Raw genomic sequence first — 16,394 nt, 5'->3', positions numbered from 1 at the left:
TTCAAGTTTCAAGATTTAATGCACAAGTACAGTGACATTCCTTTCTTGCAGCAGTCAATAACAATGTAATACTAAAAATAGCAATGCAAAGCAAAAATACACAAGATATAAAAATCAGAAGAACATGATCAGGTAAGCAAGCATATTATGTACAGGGCCAGTTCCAGTACTGTATAAACTATGTGCAGGGATACTGGATTGATAGAGGTAGATATGTATAGGGGTAAGGTGACTAGGCATCAGGATATACAATAAACAGAGTAGCAGCAGCTTGTATGTGAGTGGGTGTGTGTGTGTGTGTGTAGATTCAGTATAAATGTACGTGGGTATTATGTGTGTGTGATGGAGTGAGTGTTTGGAGTATCAGTGTGTGTAGTGTGTAGGGCCCTGTGAGTGTGCATAGAGACGGTGCAAAAATAAGGTCAACTCAGATAGTCCTTGTAGCCATTTTGTTAGCTATTTAAGTTAGCTATTTAGCTGTCTTTCAGGAGCCTGTTGGTGTCAGATTTGACGCATCAGTACTGCTTGTCGTGCAGAAGCAGAGAGAACAGTCTATGGTTTGGGTGGTTGGAGTCATTAACGGTTTTCCGGGCCTTCCTTTCACACCACCTGATATCGAGGTCCTGGATGGCAGGGAGCTCGGCCCCGGTGATGTAATGGGCTGTCCCCACCACCCTCTGTAGCGCCATGTGATCGAGGGCGGTGCTATCGCCATACCAATCAATGGTTCAGCCTGTCAACATGCTCTCAGTGGTACAGCTCTAGAACTTTTTGAGGATTCGAGGGCCCATGCCAAACCTTTTCAACCTCCTGAAGGGGAAAGGCTCTTCTTCACGACTGTGCGTGTTTGTGGTCCATTTAAAGTTCTTAGTGATTTGGACACCGAGGAACTTGAAGCTCTCGACCCACTCCACTATAGCCCCGTCGATGTGGATGGGGGCGTGCTCGACCCCCCCCCCCCATTTCCTGTAGTCCACAATCATCTCCTTGGTCTTACTGATGTTGAGGGAGAGGTTGTTGTTTCAACCCCACATTGCCGGGTGACTGACCTCCTCCCTGTAGGCTGTCTCATCATTGCTGGTAATCAGGCCTACCACCATCGTGTCATCAGCAAACTTGATGATGGTGTTGGAGTCTTGCGTGGCTACACAGTCATGGGTGAACAGGGAGTTAAGGAGGGGACGAAGCACACACCCCTGTGGGGCCCACGTGTTGAGGGTCAGCGTGGCGGAGGTGATGTTGCCTACTCTCACCACCTGTGATCGGTCCGTCAGGAAGTCCAGGATCCAGTTGCAGAGAGAAGTGTTCAGTCTTAAGGTCCTAAGCTTGGTGAAGATCTTGGAGGGGACAAGGGCGTTGAACGCTGAGCTGTAGTCAATGAACAGCATTCTCACATGCAGTGCATTCGGAAAGCATTCAGACCCCTTGACTTTTTCCACATTTTGTTATGTTACAGCCTTATTCTAAAATTAATTAAATTGTTTTTCCCCCTCATCAATCTACACACAATACCTCATAATGACAAAGCAAAAACAGGTTTTTTTAAATGTTTGCAAATTTACAAAAAATGTAAACTGAAATATCACATTTACAAAAGTATTCAGTACCTCTACTCAGTACTTTATTGAAGCACCTTTGACAGCGATTACAGACTCAAGTCTTCTAGGGTATGAGGCTACAAGCTTGGCACACCTGTATTTGGGGAGTTTCTACCATTCTTCTCTGCAGATCCACTCAAGCTCTGTCAGGTTGGATGGGGAATGTCAGTGCACAGCTATTTTCAGGTCTATCCAGAGATTTCAGATCGGGTTCAAGTCCGGGCTCTGGCTGTAGGTATGGTGCCAGGTTTCCCCCAGACGTGACGCTTGGCATTCAGGCCAAAGTGTTCAATCTTCTTTCTCATGGTCTGAGAGTGCTTTAGGTTCCTTTTGGCAAACTCCATGTTCCTTTTACTGAGGAGTGGCATCTGTCTGGCCACTCCACCATAAAGACCTGATTGGTAGTGCTGCAGAGATTGTTGTCCTTCTGGAAGGTTCTCCCATCTCCACAGAGGAACTCTGGAGCTCACGACGGTTCTTGGTCACCTCCTTGATCAAGTCCCTTCTTCCCTGATTGTACAGTATGGCCGGGCGGCCAGCTCCAGGAAGAATCGTGGTAGTTCCAAATTTCTTCCATTTAAGAATGATGGTGGCCACTGTTTTCTTGGGGGACCTTCAATGCTGCACGCATTTTTTGGTACCATTCCCCAGATCCATGCCTCGACAGACAATTCCTTCGACATCATGGCTTGGTTTTTGGCTTGGTATGGCTTGGTTTTTGCGCTGACATGCACTGTCAACTGTGAGACCTTATGTAGGCAGGTGTGTGCCTTTCCAAATCATGTCCAATCAATTGAATTTGCCACATGTGGACAGGATGCACCTGAGTCTCATAGCAAAGGGTCTGAATACTTAAGTAAATAAGGTATTTCTGTTTTTGTTTTATTATACATCTGCAAACATAAAAAGACAACTGTTTTTGCTTTGCCATTATGAGGTATTGCGTGTTGATTGACGTGTTGATTCATCCATTTTAGAATAAGGCCGTAATGTAACAAAATGTGGAAAAAGTCAAGGGGTCTGAATACTTTCCGAATGCACTGTAGGTATTCCTCTTGTCTAGGTGGGTGAGGGCAGTGTGCAATGCAATTTATATTGTGTCGTCTATGGATCTGTTGGGGCGGTATGCTAATTGGAGTGGGTCTTGGTCTAGGATGTCTGGGATGATGGAGTTAATGTGTGCCATAACCAGCTTCTCAATGCACTTCATGATTACAGATGAGAGTCCTAGAGTGCGGGAGTCATTGTGGCATGAAGCCTCAGAGTTCTTGGGAACAGGAATGATGGTGGTGTGTGTGTGTTGCGGGGATGGGCGGGTGGAGGTGAATCATCATAGACGAGACAGATACCAATGAATAATATGATATTAATGTGATATTATCCAGTTAGCATGCGTGTTATTGTGTTTTTTTTGCTTAATATTTGTCCTACCTTGCTTCTCAAAGTGCATCCTTAGATGTAGGCCTAATGCCTGGTAAAATACTAGTAGACAGACACACACAGCAGGAATTATTACATTTACATTTACATTTAAGTCATTTAGCAGACGCTCTTATCCAGAGCAACTTACAAATTGGTGAATTCACCTTCTGACATCCAGTGGAACAGCCACTTTACAATAGTGCATCTAAATCATTTAAGGGGGGTGAGAAGGATTACTTATCCTATCCTAGGTATTCCTTGAAGAGGTGGGGTTTCAGGTGTCTCCGGAAGGTGGTGATTGACTCTGCTGTCCTGGCGTTGTGAGGGAGTTTGTTCCACCATTGGGGGGCCAGAGCAGCAAACAGTTTTGACTGGGCTGAGCGGGAACTGTACTTCCTCAGTGGTAGGGAGGCGAGCAGGCCAGAGGTGGATGAACGCAGTGCCCTTGTTTGGGTGTAGGGCCTGATCAGAGCCTGGAGGTACTGCGGTCGTTCCCCTCACAGCTCCGTAGGCAAGCACCATGGTCTTGTAGCGGATGCGAGCTTCAACTGGAAGCCAGTGGAGAGAGCGGAGGAGCGGGGTGACGTGAGAGAACTTGGGTAGGTTGAACACCAGACGGGCTGCGGCGTTCTGGATGAGTTGTAGGGGTTTAATGGCACAGGCAGGGAGCCCAGCCAACAGCGAGTTGCAGTAATCCAGACGGGAGATGACAAGTGCCTGGATTAGGACCTGCGCCGCTTCCTGTGTGAGGCAGGGTCGTACTCTGCGGATGTTGTAGAGCATGAACCTACAGGAACGGGCCACCGCCATGATGTTGGTTGAGAACGACAGGGTGTTGTCCAGGATCACGCCAAGGTTCTTAGCGCTCTGGGAGGAGGACACAATGGAGTTGTCAACCGTGATGGCGAGATCATGGAACGGGCAGTCCTTCCCCGGGAGGAAGAGCAGCTCCGTCTTGCCGAGGTTCAGCTTGAGGTGGTGATCCGTCATCCACACTGATATGTCTGCCAGACATGCAGAGATGCGATTCGCCACCTGGTCATCAGAAGGGGGAAAGGAGAAGATTAATTGTGTGTCGTCTGCATAGCAATGATAGGAGAGACCATGTGAGGTTATGACAGAGCCAAGTGACTTGGTGTATAGCGAGAATAGGAGAGGGCCTAGAACAGAGCCCTGGGGGACACCAGTGGTGAGAGCGCGTGGTGAGGAGACAGATTCTCGCCACGCCACCTGGTAGGAGCGACCTGTCAGGTAGGACGCAATCCAAGCGTGGGCCGCGCCGGAGATGCCCAACTCGGAGAGGGTGGAGAGGAGGATCTGATGGTTCACAGTATCGAAGGCAGCCGATAGGTCTAGAAGGATGAGAGCAGAGGAGAGAGAGTTAGCTTTAGCAGTGCGGAGCGCCTCCGTGATACAGAGAAGAGCAGTCTCAGTTGAATGACTAGTCTTGAAACCTGACTGATTTGGATCAAGAAGGTCATTCTGAGAGAGATAGCGGGAGAGCTGGCCAAGGACGGCACGTTCAAGAGTTTTGGAGAGAAAAGAAAGAAGGGATACTGGTCTGTAGTTGTTGACATCGGAGGGATCGAGTGTAGGTTTTTTCAGAAGGGGTGCAACTCTCGCTCTCTTGAAGACGGAAGGGACGTAGCCAGCGGTCAGGGATGAGTTGATGAGCGAGGTGAGGTAAGGGAGAAGGTCTCCGGAAATGGTCTGGAGAAGAGAGGAGGGGATAGGGTCAAGCGGGCAGGTTGTTGGGCGGCCGGCCGTCACAAGAAGCGAGATTTCATCTGGAGAGAGGGGAGAAAGAGGTCAGAGCACAGGGTAGGGCAGTGTGAGCAGAACCAGCGGTGTCGTTTGACTTAGCAAACGAGGATCGGATGTCGTCGACCTTCTTTTCAAAATGGTTGACGAAGTCATCTGCAGAGAGGGAGGAGGGGGGGGAGGGGGAGGAGGATTCAGGAGGGAGGAGAAGGTGGCAAAGAGCTTCCTAGGGTTAGAGGCAGATGCTTGGAATTTAGAGTGGTAGAAAGTGGCTTTAGCAGCAGAGACAGAGGAGGAAAATGTAGAGAGGAGGGAGTGAAAGGATGCCAGGTCCGCAGGGAGGCGAGTTTTCCTCCATTTCCGCTCGGCTGCCCGGAGCTCTGTTCTGTGAGCTCGCAATGAGTCGTCGAGCCACGGAGCGGGAGGGGAGGACCGAGACGGCCTGGAGGCCTGAATGGGGGATGTAGTCTAACAGGGTTAAAGACCACATAATACTGTTATCCAGCGGAGGAATGTGCCTGCTGAGGACACACACTTTATGATGGGGACCAATGCCATCCCGGGTCAACTGTCTGTCTGTCTGTGTGTCTGTCTGTCTGTCTGTCGGTCTGTCTAATTGCTTGTCTGTCTGTCACAGGAATTGTACGATGAACGGGTGATCTAGTTTAATGGGGTTAGTGACCAATGTCATCCCAGGTCAACTGTCATTGCGTGCGTGTGGTATTGTGTGTGTCTGTGTGTCTGTCTCTCCGTCTCTCCGTCTGTCGGACTGCTTGTCTGTCTGTCTGTATGTCTCTGTACGTTTCTGCAGTAGGTGTTTACCATACGTGCTGGTTGTAACCTGATTGCATGCCCACCATGTGAATATAAAAACTGTTTTCTGGGTCTGATAATGTGCACACTGCTGTGTCTGAAACAGTGTTAGTCCTGCATACACCACACTAGTATATCTCACATGGTAGCAGATTTCTTCAAGCAGGTCTATCATCTGATGAAGGCACATGCCACATCCCAAGTACCATGGTTCCACTAGATGTACTAATTCAATCTTACCACAGTACCCAAATGATAGGCCTAGTAGCTAATCTGGTGTGCCAATATTTGTTCTGTCTGTTCAGAGCCAGATCTCTACTCATGCAGTGTACTGTATATGGCTCTTATCAGGGTGGCCATACACATCCTTCCGGGACTTGGTCAAGGTTGGGGTGTGTTTGTTTTTGCCCCTGGATGCATTTGCATTTGGAAGGTATTCAGACCCCGTCCCTCTTTCCACATTTTGTTATGTTACAGCCTTATTCTTAAATCAATTTACACTAAATACCCTATAATGACAAATGCGAAAACAGGTTTTTAGAATGGTTTTATTTACTTAAGTATTCAGATCCTTTGCTCCAAGACAGGATTGTGAGCATCCATGTAGGCACGTGTGTCAGGGAGAGAGGTAGGCCATAGATTAGACAGAGATACCGGTGGTCAGTGTTTTGTCATTTTATGTGTTGTCGATGTGTGAAACAGATGGTCAGCCCAGCAGCGGTGATGGGAGAGAGAGAGAGAGAGAGAGAGAGAGAGAGAGAGAGAGAGAGAGAGAGAGAGAGAGAGAGAGAGAGAGAGAGAGAGAGAGAGAGAGAGAGAGAGAGAGAGAGAGAGAGAGAGAGAGAGAGAGAGAAGGGGGCTATCCTACAGTGTTACAGACCTGTCACCATACTTCATGTATGATGTAGACAGGGATGTGTGAGTTCTCAGGTAGAGATCCCAGACCTACCTCCTTCCATTCCTCACAGGTGCACAGGATTGTGGAACTAGGATATGACTGGAAGATTGTGTGTGTGTGTGTGTGTGTGTGTGTGGACAGCGGTATTGTGCCTGTCCCCGAGCTTGTAACCCAAGTTGAGGGCTCTCCTCCAAGCAATGAGTCGATTACAGGAAGTTGAACGAGGCCACTCACAAAGACGCCTAGCGGAGTCAATAACGAGGCTGAAGAAAGCTCAGTGGACCGTGAGAAAACTGCCTTTACCACGTCCCTGGGTTTCGGTTTGACCAATGCCCCCAACACGCTCCAGAGGCTCATGCAGTGGTGTCCGGGGGGATTCCCTGCTGATTTACCTCAACGGCATCATTGTGTACTCGCCGGATTTCGGAAGCCATCTGGCCTTTCTGGAACAGGTTTTCCAGAAGCTGCATGACCATGGGTTGGAACTCCATACCTTGACCACGTCATCAGCTAGAAGGGGGTGGATACAGATCCATCCAAGGCTAAATTGACGAGGGAGTGGCCAGTTCTCCAGACTGTGAAGTAAGTACGGTCCTTTCTTGGCTTTGCTAGTTATTACCGGCATCTCATCCAGGCTTCTCCAAAGTGGCTGCACCACTCAACACTTTGTTACAGGAAGTGCCAGTCACCTGGACACCAGGCCAACAGGCCTTTGACCGTTTGAAGAGCCTTGTTGAGTGGCCCTTTCCTGGCCTAAGCAGACTTCTCGCTCCCCTTCCGACTGTACACGGGTGTCAACCTTGAAGGTCTGGGGCTGGTTCAAGTTGCACAAGTTCAAGATCGCCAAGAGCGAGCAATTACTTACGCCAGCTACAACATGCATCCAACAACGAAGAAAGACCGGAACGATAGCTCCTTCAAACTGGAGCTCTTGACTTTCAAATGGGACACAACTGGTACTGGCAGACCAGCAAGGGTACGCTCACAATATCAACAGTTTTACTTTGTTACATGTGTGTGTGTGTGTGTGTGTGTACAAGTGTGCATGTTCTTGCGTGAATGTTTGTCCTTGCGTGCATCTTGCGTGCATGTGTGTTTACTGGACTACGACTGGAGGACACCACTTCTCCCTCCCTGAGCCTGCCAGCCAGCCCGGTTATTAAACTCCAGCTCATTCCCCTGTTCTATTGTATAACAGCACAGTGCCCTGTTCTTTCTTTCTGCAAGTCATCTGGCACTGACCTGCTGTTGGGCTCTGTCTGGAGCTCACACAGGCCTGTACAGACATAGGCTAAGCACAGTATGTACAGTGCCTTCAGAAAGTATTCACACCCCTTGACATTTTTTTGTGTTACAGCCTGAATTTAACATTTTATTCAGATTTTGTGTCACTGGCCTACAAAATAACCCCGTAATGTCAAAGTTGAATTATATTTTTCAAATTGCTGACAAATGAATAAACAATTTAAAGCTGAAATGTCTTGAGTCAATAAGTATTCAACCCCTTTGTTATGGCAAGCCTAAATTAGTTCAAGAGTAAAAATGTACTCATCAAGTCACATAATAAGTTAAATGGACTCACTCTTTGTGCATTAATAGTGTTTAACATGAATTTTTGAATGACTACCTCATCTCTGTACCCCACACATACAAATATATGTAAGGTACCCCAGTCGAGCAGTGACTTTCGAACACAGATTCAACCACAAAGTCCTGTTTTTTTTTTTTTACAATACCTCGGGAAAAAAAGCAGCATACTATAAGGGCACAAGGCGAGACCCAAATGCAGACACAGGAGGCAGATGGTAGAGCTACGATATTTATTATAACAAAGGGAGTAGGCAAAGGCAGGTCGGGGTCAGGCGAGAGTTCATAAACCAGGTCAGAGCCCAAACAGTACCAGACGATAAGGAGTCTCGAGGTTCGGGCCAGGCAGGGATCAGAAACCAGATCCGAGTCCAAAAGAGTACAAGCGGATAGACAGGCTGGTAGTCAGAACAGGCAGAGTGGTCAGGCAGGCGGGTTCGGAGTCAGGACAGACAAAGGTCGAAACCAGGAGGAATAGAAACAAACTGAGACTGGGAAAAATAGGAGCAAGGAAAAACGCTGGTTGACTTGGCAAACAAGACAAACTTGAACAGAGACAGGAAACACAGGGATAAATATCCCAGGGATAAATATCCCGGGGATTATACCTGGAGGGGGTGGAGACAACCACAAGGACAGGTGACCCAGATCAGGGTGTGACACAGACATTGAATATCTGAAGTTATTAATTACACTTTGGATGGTGTATCAATAGACGCAGGCACTACAAAGACACAGGCGTCCTTCCTAACTCAGTTGCCGGAGAGGAAGGAAACCGCTCAGGGATTTCACCATGAGGCCAATGGTGACTTTAAAAAAGTTGCAGAGTTTAATGGCTTGAGAGCAGAAAATTAAGGATGGATAAAGAACCATTACTAACCTAAATGACAGAGTGAAAAGAAGGAATAAGACAAGTAAAACGGCAAATCCAACACAACACATCACTGAGTACCACTCTTCATATTTTCAACCATGGTGGTGGCTGCATCATGCTATGGGTATGCTTGTCATCGGCAAGGACTGGGGAGTTTTATTTAGGATAAAAAGAAACGGAATTAAGCTAAGCGCATGCAGAATCCTAGAGGAAAACCAGATCCAGTCTGCTTTCCAACAGACACTGGGGGACAAATTAACCTTTCAGCAGGACAATAACCTAAAACACAAGGCCAAATATGCAATGGAGTTGCTTACCAAGACACTATTTAATGTTCCTGAGTGGCTTAGTTACAGTTTTGACTTGAAACGGCTTGAAAATCTATGAAAAGACTTGAAAATGGCTGTCTAAGCAATGATCAACAACCAACTTGGCAGATTTATTTTTTAAATCATTAATGTGTAAATATTGTACAATCCAGGTGTGCAAAGCTCTTAGAGACTTACCCAGAAAGGCTCACAGCTGTAATCTCTGCCAAAGATACTTCTAACATGTATTGACTCAGGGGTGTTCAAAAAAACGCATGTTTTCACTTTGTCATGATGGGGTATTGTGTGGAGATGGGGTATTGTGTGGAGATGGGGTATTGTGTGGAGATGGGGTATTGGGGTATTGTGTGGAGATGGGGTATTGTGTGGGGGTAGATGGGGTATTGTGTGGAGATGGGGTATTGTGTGGAGATGGGGTATTGTGTGGAGATGGGGTATTGTGTGGAGATGGGGTATTGTGTGGAGATGGGGTATTGTGTGGAGATGGGGTATTGTGTGGAGATGGGGTATTGTGTGGAGATGGGGTATTGTGTGGAGATGGGGTATTGTGTGGAGATGGGGTATTGTGTGGAGATGGGGTATTGTGTGGAGATGGGGTATTGTGTGGAGATGGGTGAGATTCTTTCTTTATTTAATCAATTCTGAATTCAGGCTGTAACACAACAAAATGTGGAATAAGTCAAGGGGTTTGAATACTTTCTGAAGGCACTGAATGTGCATATACAAACATGCACAGGCACAATCATGCACACACACACATACACACACACAAATGCACACACAAAGTCTACTATTTACCAGGTATTGTTACTTTAAAATAACATGGTTATGCAGTAATTATATAATAATTACATAATAACTACCCTTTGGATTCTGTGAAATCTACTGTAACAAACAGTGCTGTGTACCTAATGCATATAAGCTTTTGTATTGGTGAATAGCTACCCCCTCAAGTCAAGGAGACCAGGGCACACTAAGTCAACAACGACTATACGGTCTACACTCTGAAAAAAAGGCTTCTAAAAGTGTTATTCTACAAGTACAAGGGTTCTACACAGTACCTTTATCCATATAGAACCTTCTCCGTAGACGGGTGTGTTGTCTAGCAACAAAACAGATGAGTGCACATCTTCAGGGCGAAACAGACGGGGTTGGCTTAGAACCATAGGACTGTTGGCAACATCTAAACTATATTTAGCCTCCAAATGCTTCTTGAAATCAAGTGCATTTTCACAATGAGCACTTGTTGTCTCTCGAATACATTGTTACAGTTGTAGTACGAATTTTTGTCATATTATTATGCGTGTGGTATAAGTCAAAACAAGACATGGTATCAAGGACAAGACACAACTAGCGGAAACAAGCTGCCTACGATTCCCCGTCTGGCAGCTTGTCATTGTTGATAGCTATCTGACAGTTCAGAATCACAACAACGCACGGCCCTTCTTCCCCTGTGATGCACGTGCGTCAATATTCGTGATGTTGCCAGGCAACCTGGCTCTGGAAGACAGGGTTCTGAAAGAGTTCTTTTGGGTTCGAACAGTGTAGTAGACCAGGTCTGCATCCCAAATGGCTCTGTATTCTCCTAGACCAGAGGGCACATGAGGCCTTTGAGTCCGAGACGAATCACGCGGCAATGTGTAGATGTGAAGGTCCCGTTCATTGGACCCACAGTTTGAGGTTGGTTATCTGCAGACCTCGTGAAAAGGAAAATCAAATGATCTATTTCCAGAAGGCTCTAAAGACATGCGGCCTCTCATTGAAAATTAAGGAGTGCAGAACAGAGCTACGTCGCGGCATACACAGGATCAACCACACACAGAGGGGGGGGGAGGGGGGGGGGCGTACTTTCAGGCATGACCCCTTTAAAATGATCCCTTAGCTTCAAGGGTTCCATGAACTATGTTAGATAGTATTGACAGATTTGGGTAGCTGTCCTTAAGCACATAATGTAGCTAGGATCAGTTTTGTTATCTCCCAATGACATCCTTAACCATCAGGGGAAAAAATACTTATTTTACCTTAGATGTCTAGAGCCCTCAAATTCCACTCTGGACCTCGAAGCCAGTCCCACTGCTTTTTTTCATTGTTCCCCTCCAATCAGGGACTGATTCAGACCTGGGACAACCAGGTGTGTGCAATAAATTATCAGGTAGAACAGAGTAGCAGCAGGCTCCGGACCTCGTAGGGTAAGATGCACCAATTTGTAAGTCGCTCTGGATAAGAGCGTCTGCTAAATGACTTAAATGTAATGTAATGTAATGGTAAGAGTTGAGCAGGGTTTCCCAGACTCGCTCCTTGCAGTGCTAGGGTTTTTGCCGTAGCACTACACAGCGGATTCAAATAACCAACTCATCATCATGCTTAGATTATTTGAGTCAGCTGTATAGTGCTAGCGTAAGTGGGGGCCAGGAACGAGTTTGGGAAACCGTGGTCGAGAGGCTGACATAAACGTGTGAAGATTTCTTCACGCAAACCTCTGAGTCCCCTTACTGCTAGAACTGAGAACGCAGAGCCGACTTCAAACACTTCAACCAAAGATGATGGAAAAATGAAGATAGTTCACTCAGGCCGTTTACCTTTGAAAAAAATGGTCAGTTCCATGTCTTCTTAACGGGGGATCTCCCATAGACACCCATGCAACAGAAGCTGGGTCTGGTCTGCTTATATCATGGATTTTAATGTTAACCAAAAAACATCAACTTGAGCATGCACATTAAATTCAACCTGTATTGTCTACCACTGTGGAGGTTTGCTATTGATGACCACTAGATGGCGATGGAGCTTAGCTGTTGACTGGAATAGATGTTTCAGACCTCGGAATGATGCCGACACTAAATACAATCCAGTACCAAAATACTTGACTAAAAACAAGGATTCATGTGTGTATTCTGCTATAAACATATTATTATTTATTTAAGAATGTTACCTATAAGCGCAAAACGTATGTAAAAACTGTGAAAAGTGAATATGTGCTTGTCTATGTTTGTTATCTTCCTTTTTTAGGTCCAGTGACAACCAGTCATTATGGGCAGGAACCTGTTTTGAGACCCACATATAAAAATATACAGTTGAAGTACAACAAACTATAGTTTTGGCAAGTTGGTTAGGACATCTAGTTTGTGCATGACTCAGGTAATTTTTCCAACAGTTGTTAATAGACAGATTATTTCACTTATTATTCACTGTATCACAATTCCAGTGGGTCAGAAGTTTACATACACTAAATTGACTGTGCCTTTAAACAGCTTGGAAAATTCCAGAAAATTATGCCATGGTTTTAGAAGCTTCTGAAATGCTAATTGACACCATTTGAGTCAATTGGAGGTGTACTTGTTGATGTATTTCAAGGCGTACCTTCAAACTCCGTGCCTCTTTGCTTGACATCATGGGAAAATCTAAAGAAATCAGCCAAGACCTAAAAAAAACAATTGTAGACCTCCACAAGTCTGGTTCATCCCTGGGAGCAATTTCCAAATGCCTGAAGGTACCACGTTCATCTGTACAAACAATAGTAAGCAAGTATAAACACCATGGGCCCATGCAGCCGACATAGCACTCAGGAAGGAGACACGCTCTGTCTCCTAGAGATGAACGTACTTTAGTGAGGGAAGTGCAAATCAATCCCTTAACAACAGCAAAAGACCTTGTGAAGATGCTGGAAGAAACAGGTACAAAAGTATCTATATCCACAGTAAAACGAGTCCTATATCGACATAACCTGAAAGGCCGCTCAGCAAGGAAGAAGCCACTGCTCCAAAACCGCCATAAAAAAGCCAGACTATGGTTTGCAACTGCATTTTTAGAGAAATGTCCTCTGGTCTGATGAAACAAAAATATAACGGTTTGGCCATAATGACTATCATTATGTTTGGAGGAAAAAGGGGGAGGCTTGCAATCTGAAGACACCATCCCACAACCATGAAGCACGGGGGTGGCAGCATCATGTTGTGGGGGTGCTTTGCTGCAGGAGGGACTGGTGCACTTCATAAAATAGACGTCATCATGAGGAAGGACAATTATGTGGATATCTTGAAGCAACATCTCAAGACATCAGTTAGAAAGTTAAAGCTTGGTCGCAAATGGGTCTTCCAAATGGACAATGACCCCAAGCATACTTCCAAAGTTATGGCAAAATGCCTGGTTAAATAAAGGTAAAATAAATATAAAAAAACTGGTATTTCACCCAGTAGATATGGGAGTTTTATCAAATTTGGGTTTGTTTTCGAATTATTTGTGGATCTGTGTAATCTGAGGGAAATATGCGTCTCTAATATGGTCATACATTACGGCAGCCTTTCTCAATAGCAAGGCTATGCTCACTGAGTCTGTATATAGTCAAAGCTTTCCTTAAGTTTGGGTCAGTCACAGTCGTCAAGTATTCTGCCACTGTGTACTCTGTTTAGGGACAAATAGCATTCTGGTTTGCTCAGTTTTTTTGTTAATTCTTTCCAATGTGTCAAGTATTTATCTTTTCGTTTTCTCATGATTTAGTTGGGTCTAATTGTGTCCTGGGGTACTGTGGGGTGTGTTTGTGAACAGAGCCCCAGGACCAGCTTGCTTAGGGGACTCATCTCCAGGTTAATCTCTCTGTAGGTGATGGCTTTGTTATGGAAGGTTTGGGAATCGCTTCCTTTTAGGTGGTTGTAGAATTTAACGGCTCTTTTCTGGATTTTGATAATTAGCGTGGATCGGCCTAATTCTGCTCTACATGCAATATTTAGTGTTCTACGTTGAACATGGAGGATATTTTTGCAGAATTCTGCATGCAGAGTCTCAATTTGGTGTTTGTCCCATTTTGTGAATTATTGGTTGGTTCTCTCTCTCTCTCTGATCCTCATACCTGTCACGCCCTGGCCTTAGTATTCTGTGTTTTCGTTATTATTTTGGTTAGGCCAGGGTGTGACATGGGGATTTATGTGGTTTGTTTTGTCTGGGGTTGTTTGTAGGTATGGGATTGTGGTTAGAGTAGTACTCTAGGTAAGTCTATGGTTGCCTAGAGTGGTTCTCAATCAGAGGCAGGTGTTTATCGTTGTCTCTGATTGGGAACCATATTTAGGCAGCCATATTCTTTAGGTCTCTTGTGGGTGATTGTTCCTGTCTTTGTGGCATCAGATAGGACTGTTTTGGTTGTTTCTTGTTTTGTAGATTGTTGTATGGTCATCTTTATTAAAGATGTACAAAACTAGCCATGCTGCATTTTGGTCCGCCTCTCTTTCACCAGAAGAAAACCGCTACAATACCACTGCCCCTTCTACTCCTCTGCGTTCTCCCTCCTCTCTATACCTCCCTCTCCCCCGGTCTCGCTCATTCTTTTACTCCTTTCTTCATACTCATCCCCAGGACATTTACATTGTTTTTTTTAGTGTGTGTAATATATATATATATATATATATATATATATATTTGTACATTTATATATATATATTTGTATATTTATTTATATTCTTTATTATTACCTTTATTGTTTTATTTCACATTGACCTGCATTGTTGGAGCTCTAAGTTGAACATTTTCACTGTACCATATAATCACACCTGAAACTTCTGTACATGTGATCATTAAAATTAGAATCTAATCGTTCCAAAAAATAACTTGCTAAGGAGAGAGAGAACATTATTTTATACAATGACACAACAATACATCTGCTATCAACCACCGGCAAAAAAAAGAATCATGTTCATGTTCTTCACCTGAGAAAATCCTAAACCCGCTTCAGTGTGCAACAGGTATGACCTCTATCTCCATATTTGCCTTCTGATAATGCGGTGTAATATTAACCGGTCTTTCTTGACACTTTGCTGCAGCAAGCACAATCAAGCTCATCCCCCAAATGCTGGAAGGTTCTTACCCATCTCTCCCAGAGAGCTTCTCATCTGAGCTCCGCGACCTCCTGTGTGACATCTTCCAGCAAGACCCGACCATTAGGCCTTCAGCTGGTGACATCGTGGCCAAACCCTTCATTATCAGTTTCCTCACAAAAAAGGTTTGTTATACAAGATCATATGATCAATTCATATAATGAGTTTGTTCATTAATTAGTCCATTCATCCACAAGTTCATTCATTCAATCAAATTATCTGTCTAAATTACATTTCTATAGAGTGAGAAAACTGTGGAGGAACTCCAGACCACCTTGGACAAGCTGAGAACTCTGGCAGACGGCTTGGAGAGTATGCACAAAGACACCACCATAGGCAGTCTGACGGGAGGTGTTATTGGGGCAGCTGGAGGAATCACCTCTTTAGTCGGGCTCATCATGGCTCCCTTCATTCTGGGCGCCTCCCTCATCGTCACTGGGGTGGGTATTGGGATTGCTATCACTGGTGGTGCCACAGCAGGAGTATCCAACATCACCAACATGGTCAATCAGTCCACCGACCGCCTAGCCATCAAGAACATCATCAAGGAGTTCCAGGAGAAGATGAACTCTGTGGTGACATCTCTACAAGACATCACTGAGGGTTTGGAGACACAAATTACAATTTCAATGCAAATGCTGGGGTAAATGCTGGGGTAAGGTTTGGGAGGGGCCTGGGGCTCTTCTGATTTCTCCGGGTGGCCACCATTGGCAACTTCCAGTACAGTTCGTGTGGCATCGGTGGCGACAGGAATATTTTCAGATATTTTTGTATCTGTTGATATCTTCCTCATCGCCATGGATGCCAAAGAGATCACAACATCCGACAGGCGAAGGCGAATGAGCAGCTGGGTGATACCAGTATGTTAGAAGGGATGGACACAGACTCCTTCACTGAGCTGGAGCCTGGATGTGAAGAACCAAAGGCTGAGGTCAAGTCAGAGACCATGAAGTTCATCCAGACGATCAGACAGACAGCTGAAGGGCTACAGGAGAGCCTGGACGAACTGAGGGAAGTCATCTCATTCATTCCTTAGAGGACTGTTACTTAGACGACTGATCTACTCAGTTTTATTGATTTTAAAAGACGTAGAAACAAGAAATAGAACGGAAACACAGGTATTGGCAGTGTGACTCTGACACCCTGATAGGCCTACAGGTTGTAATCACGAGCAAATTCCTTTTTCCATTCTCAAATGCTTGCACAATATATCCACAGGTACACCTCCAATTGACTCAAATGGTGTCAATT

The 16,394-nt window shown here is 45.3% G+C and overlaps 1 pseudogene; it reads left to right on the top strand.

Annotated features, from left to right (window-relative positions):
* The first annotated feature begins 7,369 nt into the window (after window positions 1-7,369).
* LOC135515456 (apolipoprotein L3-like) lies at window positions 7,370-16,179 on the top strand (annotated as a pseudogene).
* Window positions 16,180-16,394: the final 215 nt, after the last annotated feature.

Source organism: Oncorhynchus masou, chromosome 27, assembly GCF_036934945.1.
Source record: "Oncorhynchus masou masou isolate Uvic2021 chromosome 27, UVic_Omas_1.1, whole genome shotgun sequence".
Lineage (NCBI taxonomy): Eukaryota > Metazoa > Chordata > Actinopteri > Salmoniformes > Salmonidae > Oncorhynchus > Oncorhynchus masou.
Note: the sequence above shows the minus strand (reverse complement) of the source record. Positions and strands in the feature narration are given on the sequence as shown.